Source organism: Pinus tabuliformis, chromosome 8 (genome assembly GCF_031772625.1).
Source record: "Pinus tabuliformis cultivar Carrire ecotype Pingquan chromosome 8, CPIR1, whole genome shotgun sequence".
NCBI lineage: Eukaryota > Viridiplantae > Streptophyta > Pinopsida > Pinales > Pinaceae > Pinus > Pinus tabuliformis.
The window spans coordinates 1,865,631,178-1,865,648,174 of NC_142294.1; the positions used below are offsets into that span (position 1 = coordinate 1,865,631,178).

At 40.9% G+C, this 16,997-nt stretch overlaps 1 pseudogene; it reads right to left on the minus strand.

Annotated features, from left to right (window-relative positions):
• LOC149243768 (putative methyltransferase PMT21) overlaps positions 1-10,287 on the minus strand; it is a 29,775-nt pseudogene extending 19,488 nt beyond the window's left edge.
• Positions 10,288-16,997: the final 6,710 nt, after the last annotated feature.

A 16,997-nucleotide genomic window follows, 5' to 3' on the forward strand; every position in this document is an offset into this window, starting at 1 on the left:
GATCAGCTGCAGCAATTGAAATACTTCTTAAAGTATGGATAAGACCAATGTCTGGTCTTAATCTCTCTTTTATAGCAAGTAGGTACAGTTTGGGTAACCGGTTCGCGATTGCACGAACAGAATGCAGTTTTTGGTGAAAACTTAGGCAAACAAGGCTCAGCTGATGATTTTCGACCTTACAGTTACAAATGGGGACTAGGCACAGGGAATTTGCCGGCGAATTATAAGTTTCTCAGTCTCTTAAGCTTTTTTGAGGGAATTCACAGACAAACTAGGTGTATGAAGGATTCACGAGGATAAATACCTGGTATATAGCAAGCAATGGTCACAAATGCAGGTAGAAATCGCGCGCCGGAGGTCTCCAGGTCGAGTTCAGCAAGGTGGTGCATGGTTGAACATAAAAACCATGCAGAGAAAGCAACAACGTTTTTGGCAAAAAAGTGCAAAAAACGCGAAAAATCGGCCAAAATATGGATTTTTTGGATGACGTCAGCATGACGTCATCGGGTGGGGTCAAGGCCGGATGACGTCAGCATGACGTCATCGGGTGACGTGGCGGCATGAGAGAAGCCCACGGGGATGGTGAGGTGGCTAACAGGTAGAGCAACTGGCGGACGGGGCGCTGACACGGTGGTGACGTTGGCGGTGACGTTGGCCGGGCGGATCAACCGAAACCGAAAGTGGTTAGAGGTTTCACATCTCACCGCTTTTGATACGGAAGCAGAATTGTCAGACGTACCTCTGATACGCTGTGGGGGTGATGCGTGGCAGAGGCCTGACGTCACCCTCTGACAGATATCGGAGGCTATCTGTCGGACGTCGGGGCCGGTCCGATATGCATGAGGGCCGTCGGATCAAAGGGGTCCGATCCGATGGTTGATGGATCAGTGAGGTGATCGGACAATACGGAAGGGGGGGCGGGATTAAAATAATATATCTTTTGGGATTTGTGCTCGGCGGAAACCTTTGGGATGTGGCGGATTTTGATGGTTTTTCAATGTATTTTCAAATAAAAATAATATTGCGCCGATACTTTGGATAAGTCGAAAAAGTGGGTTTTTCATAAGGTTTTCTTAGCCAATAAAGGGTTTAATGGGTCAAATGGATTTAGAAAGGGGAAGGGAGGTAAGGCTTAGGTTTCTCAAACTGACCAGATGTCAATTTGATCCCTGACAGAGGACATATGGCTATAATGCCAAGGGGAAGGATATTTATACAATGTTTAGGGTTTATACACCATGGTGTTATAATAGTAGGGAAAGGGTAACATAGGGGAATTATATAATAGAAGTTAGGGATTAATGTGGATGAAAAGGTGGATGAGGGGTGATATCACTAAGTTTATTTGAAAATCACTTAGCTTAGGGAGTAGATCAAAATGAAAAGAATTTTAGACAAGAAATGTGGCTTTTAAAGGAATGAGAACCACCATAAAACCACAAATTCCTCCATGAATCTCGACTGATGAGGGGATGTTAGTAATGAATGGGAAAGGGGAAAATTGGGAAGTTAGACATGCTTCTTTTCTTTGATGCAACCTGATGGAGAAGAAGACCTTCTCAATCCATTGATTTTTCTTTGTGAATAGATTAGCACACATTCAATTGTAAGGAATGACACTTCTGCAACCCCATCTGCCTACCCATCTATTTGCCTAGCATTTTTTTGTTTCTTCTTGGAGGGTGCACTTAGACTTGCATACCCTTATTTGCCTTTTCTTTTCTTTGGCCTTTTTCCTTTTGATTTTCTATCTAATGCTACCCTTATTGCTTCCAAGGTCCCAGATTAAGCAATTGGGAGCCTTACTTCTCTACCTAAGCTACTTGTCTGCCAAGATTAAACAGTTTGGACAGACTTCTTTCTCTATTCTACAACTAAAAATTTAACACATGGCATGATCCAGATTAGGCTGTTGGACCATCCAACAAAATTGAGTCCACATCAAGCTATACACACACCTTGTCTCATCATGGAAATATGGGATCTTTGCATCATCAAAGCAGAGCATATTTGGAACTTTTCATTGCCAATCATGAAATATGAAACCTATTGGTATAGGTAGCTAACAAGTACAACCCCCTTATATATTGTTGAGCCCATGTATTCTCATAGTGTTATTATTTTTCCCTTACATTATTATTGTTATGTGGGCTCTGATTATATTATGACCCCTTAGACTCCTATATATTGAAAGGAGGTTTTGTCATTTGTATCATCGAAGAACTGTTCATGTGTAATGTAAAGGATGTTTCCCCCTCAAATAGGCTGAATTCTAAGGCGTTTATCTTTCTTTTCTATCTTTTTGTGAGCTAGTTTCATAACATTTGGTATCAGAGCTTTGAATTCTAGGGTTTCGCTGCTCCAAACAAGTCATTGTGACATTTATGCTATAAATTTTTCGATACAAAGTTTCTGAAGCTAAAACACAAACCCATTTGAGAAGATATTGGTATGAACCTAGGGTCTGAATTTTAGAGCTTGTGTCGCTATGGTTTCAGAGATATGATCTAAGGAAGTTAGGGTTTTTTCAAGTTCCAGAATTTCATCTCAAAAAAGTAATCGTGGAATGTTCACTATAATCCATTTTCTACAAAGTTTTAGACACTGAAATTAAAACCCATTTGAGAAAAAATCTTTATGAATCTTGGGTATGAATCTCAGATCTTTTCTCACTATATTTTCATAGATATAATCTGAGCAATTCAGGGTTTTTCCACACTCCCAAATTACATTCTAAACAGGTGACCTTGGGAAAATCGTCATAACTTTATTTATGAGCAACAAATTGAAATTTTGTAAGAAGTTATAGAAAGAGGATAGACTGTAGTTTTGTATATTTTTCAGATCCGAAGGTTGAAATAGTGACACATGGCACATCATACAAGTTCACTATACTGAAACATTATATAATCTGGTCATCTTAGGAGATTTTGCATAACTCTTTCTTGGATAATCAAATTCTGATCACACTTCCGAGGTTAGAAAGAGTACGTAGAGGGATACTGCAGCACGCAAGTTCAGAACTTCGAGATTTTAAATTACCAAGTTTCAGTCGTTTCAAGATGAAGTTCCTAAAATCAAGAGAAGGTGATATGAGGTAGTTTGATGGCAAGGATCTGGTAAATTGGATACTATAGATGGAGAAATATTTTGATCTACATGAGGTTCAACTGTTACAAAAGGTACGTATTGCATCTTTATATTTAGAATCAAATCAAATTTTATGGTATAAAGGGCTTTGTTCTTGTAAAGCATTTGTCACTTGGTCAATTTTCATGGAAGAAATGATAGCACATTATGAGGATACAAAGAGTAACACCTTCTTTAGCCAATTGATAAATCTTGAACAAAAGGGGTCAATGGTAGAGCACATTGAGGACTTTCAAAAACTGAATATAAGGGTAAATTATATTCCATAGAATCAAAGGATTTATGTCTTCATAGGGACTTTAAAGGATAACATTCAACATGAGGTTCGTCTTTGGGAACCTGATTCATTGGGGAATGCATTCAGGTTGGCAAGAAAAATTGAAAGCGAAATTATGGAAACAATGAATCCAACCACTCACGACTATAATTGTGGAAGTGTTTTTTCTTAGTCTTCCAAAACGTACAAGTTTTACATGACAACAATTGGAAGAAAAAAAAACAAAAAGGGCTTTGTTACAATTGTGATTACAAGTACACTAAAGGTCATAAGTGTGCTGAGAAGAAATTATTTTACATAGATCCTCAAGAGAAGGAAGAAAAGGATAAAGAAACATCAAAAGAAGAGGATATACACCAAGAACCAACCCCAGAGAAAGAAGAAATGAATACGACCATATCTTGTACAGCATTGGCAAGAATTACCACTCTTCAAACTTGCAAGATAGAAGGACATATCAAGAAGAAAAAGGTTAAAGAAGTGAAAGATCACATTGAGAAAGAAGAAATGAATCCGACCATATCTTGTAATGCATTGGCTGGAAATACCACTCCTCAAACTATCAAGATAGAAGGACATATCAAGAAAAAAAATGTTCAAGAAGTGAAAGATCACATTCCACATCAAAAAATGAATCCAACCATATCCTGTAATGCATTAGAAGAAATTACGACTCCTAAAACTGTCAAGATATAAGGACATATGAAGAACAAAAATATTCAAGTAGTGAAATATCACATCGAGCATCAACAACAAGTTCTCCAACTTTTAAAGAATAACGCCACTTTGGTGCAGAATGGAATGAAACAACGGGCAGATCAACATAGTAGTGAAAGAAGTTTTCATGTAGGCAATTGGGTATGTTTATAGCTACATCTCAAGCAAGCTATTTATGAGAAGGAAATGTAGGAAATACTACATGCACTTAAGAAATGGCGACCTTACCTAATGGGAAGACACGTCAAGGTAAAAATGGATTATGATAGTGTTAAATACTTTTTAGAAAAAAAATATTATCTTTAGAAAAACAGAAAAAATGGGTCACAAATATGTTGGGTTATGACTTTGAAATCATCTACAAAAAAGGGAAGCAAAATGTTGTTGCAGATGCACTCTCAAGGAAGCATAAGGATGTGGAAGCATTCTTTTGTGCTAGTTCTATTATCCAACCAGATTGGATGAATGAAGCAAGGGATGAATGGAAGAAGGACGAAGAAATGTGGCCACTCACTCAAAAGTTGTAGAAGATCCTAGTTCAAATAATATTGCCAAAACTTGACGAGGAAGGAAAAATCATATTGGAGCCTGGATCAGTCACAAAAACAAGAACCCAATAGCTATGAAATCATTCAATTTCAGAGTATCTCATCAAGTGGAACAACTTACCCGCTGAAGATTCCACATGGGAGGACAAGAATTTTATAGAGAGGCATCAAGAACTACTCAAGTGTTGAGGAAAAAACTTTTTGAAGGAGAGGGGCATGTTAGGTCCCTATACTACTAGTGTAACCCCTTATTATTATTAGTACAACACCCTTATTATATTGTTGTGCCCATGTAGTCCCCATAGTTTTATTATTGTTCCCTTACATTATTATTGTTATGTTGGCTTTGATTATATTATGACCCATTAGGCTCCTATATATAGAAAGGAGGTTTCGTCATTTGTATCATCGAAGAACTATTCATTTGTGTAATGTAGAGGAGGTTTCCCCCTCGAAGAGGTTGAATTCTAAGGCATTTATGTTTCTTTTCTGTATTTTCGTGAGCTGGTTTCATAACACAAATGCCTCACACCTAAACAACACAAGCCTCAAGTATTAGCGAAGATAATGGTGTTGAGCACACCAGATTACCTAATCAAACCATTGAGAGAAAGCAACTTACCAATCAATATATGTACCAATTAGTTCTCAGTCATAAACAACATTCAAGGAATTTATACCATAAGAGGAAACCACATTCATGACCCACATAAGATCATCTATCAGTGTTGCTGCAAAACCCCCATAAAGAGTGTTCATATCCGTAACATTTGTTATTTTATCTATTCCAAGATCAGGTACCAATGCCTTGTAATGGTTAATGTGCACCACCCATTGAGTTGTATTGTTTCTGAAATCACCATCATTTCCCCCAAAAAATGTATGGACCCACTTTGGGGGTACCTTCAAATGTTGTGTACACTTTGGAGTCTGTCCTACTCCTAACTTCTTGAAGTTGGTATTTTTTTTTACTACACAAGACCGCATGGGAACATACCAGGCAGCATCTGGTTCAATGTTGTCATCAAACTTAGGGGGATAAACTAATTTTTCATTGGTAGTCTAGCAACCACTGTCCAAAGATTTCTGCCATACAACAATGCCATCCTTTTCATTGTATATTTTATAGCACATCTTGTTAAAAATACCTTTAAGGGCGTCATAGTTAGCCTTCTGCTCCTCTATACTTGTGTTCCTTCAATGCCATCTATTTTCATAGTTTACTGGTGCTCCAAATAGGACCTAGAAGCCTCTTGGTTTTAGTACTCGATCTATTTCCATAAGGTAGGCTCTACTTGCATCAACAAAACTTCACTTAACAAATAGCTACCAATCTCCCATAAAAATTAAATAATTGAAGAGAAATCAAGGATAATTTTGATAAAATGAAACTAATTCAAACACCTTAGTTGGATCATGTTCCCTATGTCTTCCAGGGAAATTAATTTTTTCATAAAATCACTCTCTTACTAAATCAATGAACAAAACCCACTAAATTGAATAGGAATATCAATCTAAAATGCTTCATAGCCATAAAATTTGATTGAGTTGAAATAAATACTAAAAACAAAATAAAGAAATGAAATTAAAATAATTGTAATTGACTTAATTAAATAATTAGTATGGGTTTAATGGTTAAGAACATGTGCTTTCTCATAAATAACCACTACTTCAAATCCAAAGAAGCAAAGTATGTACACCTTCCTAAACTATAAAGATCAAATCAAAAGTGAATATGAAAATTTATATTCAATAAATAAGGAAAAGGGAATGAAATATTTTTGATTTGGTAAAGCATTGAAGAATAAGAACAAGAAACTTATTGGGAGTTGGGTGGAAGTCCCCTACACTTAGTTGCAGTAGCACTTATACTCTCACCGTTGATTATTCATATTGATTTTTCATTAAGAATGAAACCATATCTATTTTTACCAAGTAGTGATTTGCAAATTTTTGTGCTCACTTTATCCATGTTAATTTGAGTACTCCTAAGCCATTACACAATCTAGAACACATCGAAAATTTAGAAGGTATCACCAAACAATGAACATACCAAATTTTGTCCATGGAATGAGACATTAAGAGAAGTGAGCCATGTCAAATGCATTGGATGGATAAGGAAGCTGTTGTGTGGAGATGATACACAACATTGCAAGAATACCATGTTCAAGTGCAAACTGCACTTGTGCTTCATGATTGTCTCTGGGCACCAGTGACATTGTAATAATTCCACGATCCAACAAATCACCACCCCAAATGGCAACCTGAATAGAAAGTATTCTCTTATATAAAGAAGGACATGTATACTTATATAGTAGATCTCACAAGTCATATTCAAATAACATAACTATGAGCATTTACATTAATTAACTTATTTTTATCTTTATCATGTAAGATACAGAAATATACATATCATAACAAGCAATAGCAATTACAAATAGATTAATGAATACTGGATGTAAGGCTAGTTGAGAATCATTTTCTAGAAAAGACCTGTAATTCTTCCGCTATTCTTTGTTAAGTACCATGTCAACATGTTCACTAAGGCCTAATTGTATAAATTCACCTTGTCACAGCTAGTAGGAGTGAAGAGAAATGTCTCTCTAACATAATGTTTATTATTAAACTTGGATCAATAGAAGGTTTATATGTTATGCAAAGTAAAATGATGCATAGAAAAATAACTCTAGAACAATTCCTTTTAATCCTCTTGTTTCTGATATGAAAATTTCTGTTAGCTTTCTTTTGATAATCTGGATGTCTCAGACTCAGGTATAGTGAACATCATAAGGTGGATCAACCATGTGTGTTGATGGTGCATCCATCAGTTTAACTTGACTCTAGATTCCTTGTTGTTGTTTATGGAGTATACTTCCTTCATAACCTGACTACATCGTGTGATCGACAATATAAACTCAGAAAGGTATCAAAGACTGGATTCATTTTGGTAAAACTATTGACACTAGTCAAAATGTTACCCACCCCACATCCAGTATCAAGTGCAGTTCGGACTGTTCCATCTTTCATTCCTGGGACCAACTCTTCCATATGATCCACATATTCACCAACTCCATTGGGAAACATTGTACCTCCACCCGGGAAGAGGAATTTCTCCCCTTCCTTCCTCAACCAATGCTGATTTGATTTTTCATTATTGAACCATTCATAGGGGACATTCTTGTGACAATAAAAACATTTATGAAGTAGTAAGTCCGTAAACAATGCCCACTTATTATCATAGATAACATTTGGGCACATTTGGAGTTCAAGTGGGGCAACCTATAACAGAATTCTTACATGCTTGGATCTAAGGAGTGCGGGCTCAAAGAGATATGAATGAAAACCATTGCAAAAAACCAGATTTCTCAATAATCATCACCATCATCTTGCAGGAAAAAATAATACCATATTCTAGCAGGTCCAGGATACAATATGGTACTCTTGACTTTGTCGAGACAAAAGGTGAGATATAAAATAAGGATACTAAGCTTTTTCTTCTCCAATATCCTTGAATGAATGAGTCACATTCCTTTCACTCATAGAAATGGGATTTATTTAAGATCATTTTTCCATGAATACTTGAGAGTTCATAGTTAAAAAAATCTTAAATAAAGGTACCAGATAAGATGAGCAACAATGAACTACATAAAGAGTTAGGAAATTGGACATGCTTGAACCAAGGAAAGTTGTAATGGCCACAAAAAAAGGTACACAATTGACAATAACATGCAAGAAATTGCTATCATTTTAATTATCCTGTGTCAAAATAGGGGCTAGCATAACAAATATCCACTATGGTAGCAATACACAATAATAAGCCAAAATATATGCCTTTTGAATCTGCATTTTTTCCAGCAAATTAGACAGGCACTTTGTGGGTGGCATGGTCAACATTGACCACAGGCCCCTATCCTTCCAAATAACAAATAATCAAGCATCAAAATTCGCAAGTTTTCCCTTAAAAAAAATCATATAAGGCAGAGTAGTCACACCTTCATTCCATATTTGATTCTCCATGAGATACTGCAGAGAAATAGTTGGAAATTGCAATGCATAGTTGGGAACCCTTTACAGTTCATCATTCACAATAGTTTACATGTTTTTTTTAATCCTTTGTATCTCTTTTTCTTGAATTAATTATTTGTTACCCTAATTTTGATATCATCATTTTTATTTTATTTCTTGTATGTTTACTATACAATACACAATGTAAATTGTTCCCCATGGAATGAAAAACTAATGCCGACTCACTCCCATAAAAAGTAATTGAGGCATTGGAATATTATTCTTCAAATCATCAGCAAAGTCTAGGAAAAGCATACTTTTTCCATTAACACATACACACTGTGTACGAGAGCAGGGGAACTGGACCCAAAATAAACCAGTGAACTTGGCATGGATCTTATTTCCTAATCTCTTTAATGATCCAACTGTTGGCTTATTGGGGCTTGACCCAGGTTCAGAGTTAAGTTAGCCAAACAAATTTCGGTACTACTGGCCCTTTTGGCAACATTCCGCGAAGTTTGGACTGAGGTCTCACCCGAAGTAGTATGGGAGGGTGCTAGAACTAGGTTTCCACACCCTGGAGATGTATTGATGAATTTCAGTGGTCTGCGGTTTGACCCTACACACAGGTCGCTTCACGCACTTTCCCATACCTCACCGCCTGATATACTACCTTCGCACATCCCTACTCGGGGCCTGAACACTGCGCTTCTGCGTTATTACCCAAGATCTTACTCGTATTCTACTATTAGTTGATTATTGTAACCTAATTGCGTGATTTAAGTTATACTTAACAACATAAACCATTCATACAGGTGCGCAGTAAATAAATAGTATATTTGCAAATTATATTAAACATGCATTAACAAAATAATAGATACACAGAATTATGATAAAACTTCTCTTTATTAATTCCTTCTCTGGTTACAGACTCGACTCTGCCTTGCTCACTCAGCTGCAGGGGTCTGCGCACTCAACTGCAGACTACTAGGCCTCTGCGCACTCAGCTGCAGAACTTTCTCCTACTCTATGACCCAAAGACACACTTCACTTAGTTATTTAGACTCTCTTCTTATCTCTCCACTTTTTCTTCTTCACTTAGAGCCTCACTCTATTTATACAATCCCATAGTTCATGGACCATGGGTAGGTCTATCCATCCGATATTACATTATAAAGCTAGGGCAGACAACCCTATGACTCTATCATACTTTTCGCGCTCCATGCTCATAATTCGCAGAGCTTTAAAACAAGATTGGGTCAAAAGTTGGGCTTTGAGCCCCAAAACATGCCTTGGGGGAGATTCCATATCCAAAAAGCCCCCAACACAAACATCGTGACTCGCCCTTGAGTCACTCTGTCGGCGTGGCGATCTTTGCACGGAGTCCCTCCAACTATTCTTGAACTGCACGGAGGTTAACAGAGCACTGAGTTGCTGCTTGCTGGATCTGCTGCATGCATTGTTCTGAGACCTCTATGTATGGAGTGCTTCTCTGGATCAATGTGTGCATCCCCTGTATGTGTGCGATCTTGCCTTCGATTTCTGCCATGACAGTGAAGGCCTCGTTGATCCAAGGCTGGAGACGCACATTGAGAATTGCCTCCTTATGTTGTGCCGCATCCAGCTGCTCCTTCAGTGCTTTATCCTGCTTTATCCTCACAAGCCACTGGGTGAGGACCACTGTCTATGCAGTTCCTCAGACACTATCATACTTTTGTTGGAGTTCTCGTGCCTTTGTCTCTAAGCGCTAGATGTTGGGGTCCTCCTGCAGAGTTGTGACAACCTCAAGTGATTCTTCCAACATTCTGGTGTAGTCTCACACTGCACCTTCGATTTCCTCCAATCCCACTGTGATAGTGTTAGCGCGCTGTTCTCTGACTTCCAGGGGAGTGGATGGCTACGCCTTTAACCACAGCTCGGCGATATGAAGATTCAGCTCCAGCTGAACCTTTTTTGTTTCCTCCCTGGCCTCGCAGACTCCTACTGTTAACCTGTGGATCCACACCTCCACTCGTAGATCTACTGGGATGGCCAGCTTCAGGACGCTTTGGCAAGCGTCGTCTATCACCTACACCAGCTCTTGATTTTGCGATACCAATTCGTCGTGTTGCAAGCTAAGTTGTTCCATATTTATCTTCTGCTCACTGAGGACTTGGAGAGCACGACTCTCCCTAGTGCGTAGCTCTGTCATTATCCCATACCGTAATAGATATAATGTCTCGCATGGAAGGGCAGCTAGATTAGCACTGAGACCTTTCATCGTGCTAACCGAAAAATTTTCAGCCTCATTTGATGTCACTAGAGCCCCTTCCGAAAACACTATTGTGTTTGCCATCTGCATGCGAAACATCTGCTCTACTGTCATGGATCCGACTGTGAGGTTGGTCGAAAGGGTACCAACCTAAGGGGGGTGCGCCTGTAATTCCTGCAGCTGCGCTCTGAGGGCCCCAAATATAGTCTAGTGCTACTGCATGAAATCTTGGAGAGCCTCATTTGTGACATCATGCACCGTCTCGCTGATGTCATGCAGATCACCCTAGGTTAGGGTTATTGGTTCAATGGACAATTTTGAGGCCTTAACCTTCTTCCTCGATCTTGCTCGCTCTTCCAGGTGTTGGCGCTTCAATTGTGTGGACATAGTTTGTGGCTCCACGCCTCATTCTATTTCTGCTTCCTCTATTGCCTGTGCATGCGAAGGTGTTGTTTGGCCCTCGGCCGCCTCCATGGCTGCTTCATGTGCTACTACTGTGGCCTTTTCCTGCTTGGCTGATTTTTTTGCCGCTTCCCGTGTTGCCCACACTTTGGCTGCCGTTGTTTCCTTCCATGATTTTTCAGCCAACTGTGAGATGTGTAGCTTGGCATTGTCTTTCTTCTTTTGCGTTGCTGACCTCTCGAGTTCTGCAATGTCTTGGGCACGTCATTCCAAAGGCCATGCCTCCAAGACATTGAAAATGGTGTTGTTAGTGGCTACAAAAGGTAGCTTTGTCCACTACTTCGTCAGATCCTTGCACACCCTGATATATATGTTGTGCATGTATGCTTTAAATTCTACAAAACTCTGCAAACTCTTGTAAATCATCGGTGACAATTGTGGCTTACTGTTGATCCAAATTCGGATGTTCATCTGCATGAGAACCTAGAAGATCTTGTTGTTGCATATTCTTGTAGCATCCTTTGTGGTCCAGATCAAAGCATACTTCGTGGCCTCTGGTAAATCTCTATCAATTATTGGGAATTGACTACCCTTTGGCAATTCCCCTGCTACAAGCACTATGGACAGCAACAACCATGCATAGTGGAAGGTTTTACCCTACTCCTAGGCTTCGCAGCAATTCTAAAAAAATTCCATGCGGAGGAATTCAGACCAGTTAAACTGGACCCCCTCCCTGCACTGCTCGTCTAGTGCGACCACCAGCACAGGTATCTCGTCTGCGCGACACTTCCGCATAACTTTTCCTGCCAGGATTTAGGTTCCCATGCGTACTACTTTTTCCTTGATGCTGGAGATGGCGTAGCCCCTCTTTTGCTTTTCTAGCTTGTACTTCGTCTTCATGGTGTCCGCGAGGGCCAAATCACTGCCCTTCCCTTCCGATATGGTCTCAGGGTACTTTCCTTTGTATGGAAGCCGAGAAACATGATGAATCAGGTCTGTCATGATGGGGATGGGCTCTTCCAGCCATAAATACCCATCATGCACTAGGTGGAGTAGATTCTTGATGACAAAAATGGTTATGGGGGTGCGGTGGAAATGCAACACCCAAAGTAGATTCAGCAGCCCAGCCTTTTCCACACCGCACAACCACTTTTGTAGCTCTAATGTTGTCACCACCCTCGCAGTGTTCTGCTTCATGAGGTTTCTAGTCTCAAGGTGAGGGAACTTCTCATGGTTAGCGAGGTCCCAATCTTCAAATTTCATGGTCAGCACGCGGCCCAGGTGCGTGCCTTCAAACATAATGCCATCTGGGAGGAGCGGGGTTTGGGATGAACTCTTGGTCTCGTCCAGGTCCTTGGGCATTTTAGCCTTCCCTTTTCACAGGGGGACATAGGCGGGTAGTTTTGTTACAGAGTGCATAGGTTGAGTATCCACCTCCATGATTTCGTCTTCTTCCTCTATGATGATAAGGGCCTGTAGATCTTCTTCTTCTTCATCTGTTGTTTGCTGCGCAGCGAGTTCCACAGGGACACGTGTACGGGAGCCATTGCTTCTTTATCCTTCTTGGGTCTTGGCGTGCGCAGTGATTTCAGGATTTATGCCACAATCCCGGCACCTTCTAGAACATCCCTCACAGTTAGGGCCTGCGCGGCCTCGTTGGTGGTCACCTCTGCTATCCCCATGCCATCCTTAGTTCTTGTCATTGTAGTTTTGCGACAATTTATCACTCGCGAATTCAGGGGTTTAATTAATGATCGGATCACAATACTCAGGGCTCTGCTCAATCGCTTGATTCGAAAATGACCAAGTGTTGTTTAATGGGTATCCCTTTGTATTTATAGTGCTTTTTGAATTCGAATTCGACCGTTCCCCCTAATTCGGGTTCATTAATGCTTTCTTGGTGGCAGGTTTTCCCAAATCTTGCCCATAACTCACGTCTTAAATGCTTGTTTCGAGCTCCATTTGGCCTCAAGTCGAGCATCCCATCATGAACAGTGACTTCAATAGTCACTTTGTGGCCAACCTGCATGGCAGCGCAGCCCCCGTGTGTAGTCGCAGACCTTGTGGCTCTCTACTTCTGCATGCATCTCCAATATCGCACAACTCCTGGGGAGGATAGTTTATAGTCCCATGCTCCCTTCCAACTGCTTGGAGTGCTAAGACTGTCCCTCCCTTGGCTAGTCAAGAGGTCACACCACCCGTGCAGAGTTCCATCCTATCCTCCGTCATGGTTCTTAGAGAATACCCACCTCGTATTGTTGTGGTCGGCATCGCGCACTTCACCATTTGCAATGTGCTACCTTGGTCACTATGCTTAGCAATATGCGGTCCAAGCCAAGGCATCAGAATGATCAATTCACGGCAATAGTCCTTAACCCTGTCATCTTGATCGCACACCTTCTGCCTTACCATTCTGGTCTTTTTGCCGAGAAAATCTTTCTTTATTTCATCCTACATCTTCTTGACTTACACGTCCATCAAAGCACTTTTCTTCCTTAACCATACCCTTTCTTTTTCATGTTCGTCGAGTCTAATGTTTCCTTGTTGGATTTCTTCCTCAAGTACCATGCGTTTTGTTCCTTGCGGTTGTGTGATCCCTCATTTCTAGGCTTCGTGAACCATCATATCTATGGGTGCTACTGTGCGCAGACTAGGCTTTACTTGCTCCATAGGGATTACAACATCTACTTCATATTTCAGCTTCAGTAGTGCATGCACGGTCAGGGTTTTGCACATGGCCCTATAAGCCCATAGAACCGCTGGTATGCATAGGTCCCAGTCAGTGCGTTTCACATGGTGGACCGCGTTCAATACTTCACATACTTTGTCAAAGGCTTCCACGTGGATAATCTACAGCATGCCTAGTCTTATCATACTTCCCAGTCGTCATTCACGCCATCATATTTCCCGCTCCTGCTTGTCGGTCGTGTTTCCTATCATGAGGACGGTTTGCGCTTGTGTAGGTTTCACACCATACGCCTGTACCCATCTGAAAAGGTGGGCATGTGGGTTGTTTCATCCATTACACCCCACTTTCATCCACATCTGAGGCTTTCCAAACCACATGTGCATCATCCTTCTGCATTTGTGCCAGTCCTCAAAACGTCTTTGATGCGTAGCCCACCACCTTTCGAGCGTAGCGCGTAGTACCCATTTCAGAGCGTCAAAACACTATTGTTCTGGTACTTCTCTTTCAAATTGGTTTAGGAAATCATCCACCTCATTCAATCCATCATACACAGGCAAATCTCTTACCTCTATTGCCTCACAGCGCAATGACCTTGTCATCATGTTTCAATTGAGCATGGTTACCTCGTGCAACCAGTTCTACCATCGTTCTATCTCATCCAATCTGAGGTGCAGGAGCTTTCATGCTCCCATGAAATCCTTCCATCCGCTATTGGATTCACCCAGTCTTTCTCTCGAGCGCTTATCTTGTAGATATAGTCTAGATCATCATCGTTGTCATAGTCGCGCACTGGTTCTGTGTAGCGCAATCTTTCCACAGGGTCTAAAGGTACCACTATGCGCAGTGACGTTTTCTCAAAAATCATCTTGTGCTTCTTTAGATTTATCACTCCATTCATGTCAGTGGCCCAATCTATTCCCAGTAGAATGGGATAGGAAATGCGGTCATCAACAATCTCTATCACTTTGAAATTTGGAAGCGCACTAGCACCTTCTATATCCACCGTTATTCCCTGTAATCTTCCCATGGGTAGGATTTTTTGTTGGTTCGCCATTCGCAATTGAATAAGAGACCATTGCAATGCCAGCTTGCCCATGCATTCCCATGTCTGCTTTGGCATGACATTCGTGTCTGATCCTAGATCCAAAATCATATGATGCATTTCATATTCCTTGATTTGCGTGGTCAATCTCATATCCCTTCCTGTTCATGTTGTGTGCTTCTCGAGCTTCTGGACTACACACAACTCTCCTGGTTTAGCACATCTAGTGATGAGTTCTTGAAGTCCCTTCACCGCTTTGCTGTCACACAGTAGCTTCATGCATGTCTCCAAAAATGTAGTGAGCATTGACGGATCCATTTCTGGTTCTCGTTTATATTTACTCCCTGAAGTGGAGGCATCTGCGAAGCTCTTCTTAGCCTTCATGAATGTCTCCTTAGCGCACTCTAAATCAAATTCTAGTTCCTTTGTGGGAGACTTGCGAACCTAGGCACTCTCTTCAGGCTACTTGCCTTTGTCATCCCCTGTAGTGATACCACTTCGAAGCATGATATTTACATTCAGGTCTTCCTCGCATGGCTCAGACCTCATCATTTGTAGGTTTTGAGTCGGGGGAGGTTGGAGCGCTTCTTTATCGTGCAACCTCGCTATTAGTTTGGGACAGTCCTCCGTCTCATGATCAAATTGGGTACAATATAAGCATGATGGTCTCGTCCGATTTGTACATTTGTGGGCATAATGCCTTGGCCCTCCGCAATTGTAACAGATCCGCTGTCCACAACCTCTTCCTAGTCCCATTCCACCTCGACCTTGTCTGCACCCCTGAAATCCAGTGTGAGAAATCCCTACATTTTGGTCAAGGGCCATGTTTTGGTTTGAACTCTATAGGTAGGAGTCCAATCCATCATCAGTTCATAACTTCTACAGGTATGCTCATCATGGCCTACTAACCTGCAGAAATTACAGAACAACTACTGGGAACTCTGTGTATACTTTTGTAATAGATGGAAGTTATCTGTAGCATGCTTTCCTCCTATTTGACCAATCGCACAACTTAATGTAGGCACCGCGCTCAGTCCTGCTTGTGCCTCTGGTCTCAATGGCATTGGTCCTCTTGTCGCCAAGTAGTTCAGGAATACTAGATAATGGTCCTTGTCATGTCCCTGGCCTTTTCACTTTACGCCCCATACCTCCTCGTGTGCTTCTGGGTGAGCTGTCCTATCTTGTTTTAAACTCTGCATCTCAAGGCACAAGTTTTTCAACTGTGCGTGGATCTATTGGACTCCTAGGTTAGGATCTTTTATCTGGATCTCATGTAGTCTCATTGTGGTCTCCAAGGCCTCAGCTTGAGTGGATAACTTCTGTTGTGACAGTGTGTTCCTTAGATGCAGCGTTAGCGATGCTACAAAGCATGCGTGGTGTTGCCTATCCATCAAGGTCATGTTGGCTTCACGAATCATACACTTTAGTCTCTCATCTAGCTCCCAGGGGGTCTCACTTGGAAGCATCGCGATTTCCTTAAATCTAATAATTGACTGTGTCTCTAATTTTTTCCTGCTAAATTCCTTGTTTAGTGCAGCTTGGATATCTGCAATCCCTGTGTTTAGATTGTAATTGGAGTGCTTAATGTACCACGTCAGTGCGCGATCCTGCGGAGCACTAACCAACGTTTCTTTCTTTATATTGTCATTCGCGACTCCCTGTGCTTCCCATACATCCTTTACCATGAACCAAAACTGGTTCGGATCTTCGTTTCCTACTCCTTTGAACACCGACAACTTTATCGCGCTCACCATATTGAACTGTGGTGGTGGCGAGGTGGTGTGGGAAAAGACGGGGGTGAAGATGGTGAAACTGGTGGTGGTGTAGGTGGGGATGGTATGCGCGGAATTCTTTTCTTTACCAGACTGATCGCACTTATTGGTGAAACTTTTGTGAGCTCTTCCTTGCTTTCCCGT